Below are 6600 nucleotides of genomic sequence, written 5' to 3' on the forward strand. Positions count from 1 at the left end.
TCCTCCCGGCCCCGCCCCTCTACCTGGCCCTACCCTCACCCAGCGTCACCTCCCCAGACTCCAGGCCGGTCGACGGCTCGTCTTCACTCCCCTCCCCGCGATCTCGGCCTCGCCTCCGCTGGCTCTCCGGGCCCACCCCACCGACTCCGTTTGCCGTCTGGAGGTCTCCGAGCGCACTAGCGGGTCTGGGGGTTCGAGGTTGGGTGCAGGGGGGTGGTCAGGACCTCAGAGCCCAGGAAACCCCCATCTTTCCCCACTCCAGGTCTCGAGGCGAGAAGGCTGCGGGGTTGGCTGCGGGTGTGGACGCCATCCCCGCACCTCACACAACAGATGCGCAGTAAATGCACGTGTGTGTCCTGCCCAGGGGCCCCTCATGGCTCCACTGTGGACGGCGCTGCCCCCTCCCCCGAACCCACTGATCCTGATCCTGCAGGAAAAGGGGCGGTCGACTCAGGTCAGGAGGCCAGGGCCCTCGTCATGATTCTCTACCCACCACCCCCCTCACTCACCGGGCAGAAGAGGGCTTGCTGGGAACCGAACCTCTGGAATCTTGCCCTTGTTCCAGAAGAGTCTCAAAGGTCACTTTTCAGCCACTTCCAAGCCGAGACACAGACCTTGTAGCAGGTCTGGACTCCCGGGATCCAGGGGTCTTGTTCCAGGATTGGGAGGCCCAGAAAACAGTAAATGTATTTCAGGTTTTACCTCCTGGGAGGCTCCCAACCAAGGCCCTTCCCCACAACCCTAGGGGTACAGGAGACACAAACCCGGTTTTAGACCAAGATTACCCTGTTTAAGGGGAGAGGGCCTAGGCGAAAGGGGGCTTGTCAGATCTTGTAGAGAAAGGGGTTTTCTGGGAGGAGATGATTTCCTGAGAGGAGCCCCAAGGGGCGGTATAGGGGGTAGAGAGACAGTGAATGTGTTCTTGGGAGAGGGAGCAAGGCCAGCAGGCTTATGGGGACTAGAGCCTTCCCAGGCAGGGCAGGGGTTCGTGGCTCAGACACGATGAGGTGGAGGGGGTGGGGTCCCTGGTCCCAGAGCTTAGGAGACTGTGAGCAGGGGAAAGACGGGGTCTGGCTAGGGGCTAAAGGGACTGGAGGGGAGAACAGAAGGCCAGCCCTCAGAGGCTGAACCCTGTCCACGGGAGAGGCCCGCGCCTGCCCCTCTGTGCTGTGCTGGGCACCAAGGGCCAGCGTCCAGCAGGGCAGCCATGGCAGGGGCTGGGCCAGATACTCCGAACCAGGCAGGGCGGGGGACAGCCAGGCACTGGATGTGGTCATGCTGAGGCCGAGGTCCCTCGGAGCCCAGAGGAGGCATACCCAGGCTGTGGGGGTGCGCAGAGCTGGCAGCTGGACAGAACGTGGGCCCTGTCAGTGTCCACTTGTCCCAGAGCAGCGAACGGGTTCCGGGCCCCAGGAAGACCAACCTTGGCTGCAGAGCATGCTCGGAGTCAGAGGAGATAACTGAGTGGGGGGAAGTGGGAAAGGCCGGAACCAAGGGGCTGTGCCCACTGGGGAGAGACCAGGACCGAGGGGGAGGACTAGAGAAGGACGCACCCCCAAGAGGAGCAGCTGGAGGCAGGGGGGATCCAGTCAGCGGGGCCTCAGTGTCTTCTGTGAGACCAGGAGGGGCCCGTCTGCTGGAGAGGCGGCCAGGGAGTTCTGGTGGAAGATGGGAGCGAGCAGAGCTTCCCACACCCCAGCCTTTCAGGCCCCAGGGTTGACAGACACTCACTCAGCCTGGCCCAGCCTCAGGGCTGGACTTGGGCCCCAAAGACCCTGCTTACCTGTCCCTCCCAGCCCACAGAGGCTATCGTGGAAGTGGCCGGGTTCACCTGGAGCAGTCCCTCCTGGAACAGGGCTTTCGGTGGAAGAGGCTGGGGAGTCCCTGACAGAGTGCTCACTGCCTCGAGGCTGGACTCATGTGCTCCCTGGTGCCTGGTCCAGCAGACCCTGCGCAGGGGACCCTGGGTGCCTGAGATGCTGCTGGGAATTCCGCAGCCTGTGGCCCATAGGAGGGAAGAGAGACACACGCGAGCAGACTCCGCCGTGCCGCCGTGTCCCAGGGTGGGTGGCCAGGGAGGGGTAGTGGAGTGAAGCCGGACGTCAGTGCCTCCAGCCAGAGCCTGGTCACAGCGCAGGGCAGGCGGGGGCTGGCTTCAGATGCCAAGCTCCAGGCAGACAGGGCAGACCAGGACGAAGAGGCCTCGCTGTCAGCGTCACTGCAGACAGTGCGGCGGACCAGGTGCCCCAGAGGGTTAGCACCCAGCGATGCAAGTCCATCTCCAAATGGGAATGCGAGTCTGGCCGCCTCCTGGAGAGAACCCGACAAGTCACATTGCGTGGTTCTTGCACACAGGTGGCACTTGAACCAGATTCTTGGGACAACAGCCCAAGAGCTGGACCTGCCGCCTGCCACACCCACCACTAGGGCCGTGCCAGAGCCCAGCACATTCAGAGGCAGCTGGGGGTGGGGAGACAGGACCCTACTAAGACCCTGACGGGAAGGGCACGGACTGTTGCCAGTCTAGGGCTCACTGCCTCCCCAAAAGCCCCTGGTTGTACGTAGCACGTGGTGAGCCCTGACCAGGCCCAGCGTCACCTCTGGCCTCTCTGCCGACTGTACACTCAGGCTCACGGCGCACCCACCGGCTCTCCCTGGTGCCTCTAAACGTCACAGGCTTAACAGATCCATAAGCACCTCATTTCCCCAGCTTCTCCTTCTCAGTGACCACTGAGCCATCCTGGCCAGCCGTCTGTCTGGCAGTCCTGGCGGCTCTATCTGCAAAGTGCGCCCCGAATGCTGCCCCTTGCCCTCCCCTCACCTCCCCAGCCCCTGCCTGGCAGTATCTGCGGTCACACCAGCAGCGGGTAAACCCATGTCCGCTGATGTCACCTCTCCGTGCTGGGCCCGAGCCCTCCCCAGGGGCACACGCCCACACAGTTCTGCCCTTCCCTCGCTGTTGCCCACGCGAGGCATGGCCCGCCTCGGGGCCTCCGGGCTTCCTGCCCCAGACTCCTGTGTTTCTCTATCATGCCGTTCGACACCCCTCGCTTCTGTAAGGGTGTCCACCACCTCCCGGCCCCTCCTCCCCACCCCACTTTGTACCCACGCATCTTTGTACTTGTTGTGGCTGCGTCCCCAGGGCACTGGTACCTTCTGGGCACGGAATAGATGCTCGCTAACAGGCTGGTGAATGAACAGACCAAGGTCTCAAGGGGCAGCCCCAAGGAAATGGCAGGTTTAGGCAGAGCTGCTCAGCTGGCCCCCGTGTCCAGAGGCCCCTGGAAGCTTCAGCCTTCTGGCCCATCCTGGCCCCAGGGCCCACACTCAGGGTACTCCCAGCCACTCCTCTCCAGGCTGGCTGTGGGGGGCGGGGGATCTGAACCCCTCAGTGGGCTGCTCCGGGCCAGGGCTGGGGCCGGGGCCAGTCTATGCCGCTGGGCCTCTGTTGGCTCCCTCTGAACCCCAGGCCCAGCCCCGGTGCTCTGTGCCCTGTGCAGGAGGTGGGGTCCTGTGCCTTTGCTGGAACCAAGAGGGGAGCGGCAGAGTGGGCGCCAGGACCAGAGAGGGGGCAGTGGTGGGTGGCTCCCAGGACACCGGCCAGGCTAGAGGTGAGGCGACTCCTCCGGACTCCGAGCAAGAGCTCCTGAGCTGGTCTTGCCTCTGTGCCTCTGCCCCACCCAGCATCACTCCTGAGATCAGCTCAGGCTCCCCACCCCAGGAGGCCTGCCTGCCCGGGCGCCTACTCACCACACTGCACAGAACTCCTGTACTTTCTCACAGCGGCCCTGCATCCCCCTAGACTGGGCTCTCTCGGTCAGTGCTGGGCCCCAGCACAGGGTTCTACTCAGGAGCTGCCCTCGGTGGGTGGGGGCCAGGCTGTGGGCTTCCAGCCGGGTGGCCCACTGTGAGCCCTGAAAGGGCAGGGCCTGCACCGCCTTCCCCACCACCCTGCCCTCCTGCCCAGTGCAGGCCTGGCCTGAGAGTATGGGTCAGCGTCGGCTGCCCATTGGTCAGGGGGGTCCTGAGCGGGCCTGATGACCTGGGAGGGGTCTTCCGGGCAGGGGCACAGCCTGCACACAGCCTGGGGCAGGAGGAAAATGAGTCATGGGCTATGACGCCAGCTCGAGGGCCGGCCAGTGCCCTCTGCCCCGCGGCCTGCTGGGCTGAACCTTGACGGCGGCCCCCATCAGTACCCCCTGCCCGGATCAGCGGCAGCCTCGGCTCTCCGAGAAGTCTGTTTGGGTAAATTTTCTCCCAAACGGGGTCAGGCAGTCCCATTAGCAAGATCTATTTCAGAACACCAGCACTCGGCTCCCGCCTCCGTGGGTGGAGGAGGCCAGCCCACGCAGACACGGGTGTTTCTATTTTTACATCCAAACACGCTTGCCCACAGCCCCCGGTGCCTGATTTGGAACTTGAAAGCGACCTGTTCTATTCTGGGTCTGCTTCCGCCCTCGAGGTGGGGAGGAGGCGGGTGTTTGTACACAGAAGCCTTCTCGCCCCCCTCCTTCCCAAAGCCTTGGGTCCTGGCAGCCCTTGCCCGGCCACCCCCCCCCCCCCCCGCAGGGCCACGTGACCTCCAGGAAGGCGCTGGGGTCGGGAAGGGGAAGCCCGCGTGAGGTTTGGGAAGGGGAAGCTGCGGCCCTCAGGATGCAAAGGCCTCACATCACCCCCACCCCACCCCCGGGGCCCCCAGTGACCAGCCCAGGGAGAGGGCTAGCTGGTCCTTCCCCGGCCAGCAGTGGACGCTGGGCTGAGGGGCTAAGATGAGAGGCAGTGAGGTGGCTGCTGTGGATGTGAAGCCCCCTGGACCAGAGGTGGGAAGAGGGAGGGGAAGCTTGGGCGGATCCCCGGAGGGGGCAGGCCTGCCCTGCAGACGAGACGAGGCTGCCTGGGCAGAAGCCAGGGAGGGATTTGCGCACCAGGTTGCCAGAACCTGCACCTGGCTGGGCCTCTCCCCGGGTTCCCGGGGGATGTCCCCAGCCCAGCAGCCCGGGGGGCCACTCTCTCTCCACCTCCACTTGTCCTTCCTCGGGAGTGGACTTTAGCCTCTACCGCCACTCCTGCGGGTCCCCCAAGCTACATTAGGCCACCTGAAGTCCCCTGGGTCACTTCCCTATTAAATGTGCCTCTGTCTGGCCCATCAGCCCGCTGTGTGAAATGCACGCTGACACCACGATGCCCTCCTGTGCTCCCGTCCCCCCCTCCCCTGGGCTGAGCGGGAGCCCCGGGGGAGGAACCCAGACCAGCACCACCACAGTAGCTGAGGATGGCTCCGTCCAGCCTGCTTCTGAGCCCTGCCTGCAGCACCCCGCCTCCGATCGCTGACCTTGGGATGAACAGGGTCCACCCACAGTGAGCTTGTGAGCAGTGCCCAGCCAGGCTGGCCTGGGGTCGGGGGAGGAGGTGCAGCCCAAGGGGGTCCGGGAGGTTTCTGCCCCACCGGGAAGCTGGGATCGGCCTGTGAGGAAAGCGCTGAGGGGAGTGAGGTGGGGCTGCGCTGGCCCAGTTTGGGGGCGCATTCTTGGCCTTTCCAGGGACTCTGTTGTGTGTATGTGGGGGCTCTTGCCAAGCAATCTAGCTGCAGAGCCCGTGTGCCACTCCCATGGAATCACTCAGAAACACATGGCTTGCCTTTTTTTTTTTCTGTTTCCTGTTTCAGAAAATTAAGGGCAAAGTTGTACCTGCTTATCTCAGCTCATTTGTCAAGAGTGCTGGAATGCCTGGCCAATCATTGGAAGGAGAGAGACCCTACTGCACGCCTTATGCCAGCATAAGTTTCAGTGAGACTACAGGCTTGACATGCAAAGGAAAAAAAAACCCAAAACATATTAAAATGAAAATGTAGATGGTTATATACTATGGACATGGTACAGGATTTCTAGGTACAGTACCAAAGGTAAAATAATCAGCTTTTGAGTATATAAAGGCAAGAACCAGTCGATATGGTGACACACCCCAGAAGGTGACTGTCAAAAACATAATAGTGAAAGGAAAACTACACACTGGGAAGGAAGAGGTGGAAAATGCATGCGTCAACAAGGGTTATGTACAAGGTTCTACGGTTAGTTGAAAACGGACAGAAGTAGCAATTCATAAAAAAAGAACTATATGTGACCAATAAGAACGTATTTAAACATGTTCTGCTTCACTAGAGGTGTTGGAGAAGACTCTTGAGAGTCCCTTGGACTGCAAGGAGATTCAACCAGTCAATCCTAAAGGAAATCAATCCTGAATATTCATTGGAAGGACTGATGCTGAAGCTGAAGTTCCAATACTTTGGCCTCCTGATGGGAAACGCTGACTCCTTAGAAAAGACCCTGATGCTGGGAAAGATTGAAGGTGGGAGAAAGGGACGACAGAGGATGAGATGGCTGGATGGCATCACTGACTCAATGGACATGAGTTTGAGCAAGCTCCGGGAGATGGTGACGGATAGGGAAGCCTGGTGTGCTGCAGTCCATGGGGTCGAAAAGAGTCGGACATGACTTGACTGAACAACAACTTCACTAGTAATTAAATAAATACAAATGGGAAAAGAACCACTTTTTGTTTTTTGAAGATAAAACTCTTTCATACACCTCAATGTCCAACAGC

The sequence above is a fragment of the Bos mutus genome, chromosome 6 (assembly GCF_027580195.1).
Source record: "Bos mutus isolate GX-2022 chromosome 6, NWIPB_WYAK_1.1, whole genome shotgun sequence".
In the NCBI taxonomy this organism is placed as follows: domain Eukaryota; kingdom Metazoa; phylum Chordata; class Mammalia; order Artiodactyla; family Bovidae; genus Bos; species Bos mutus.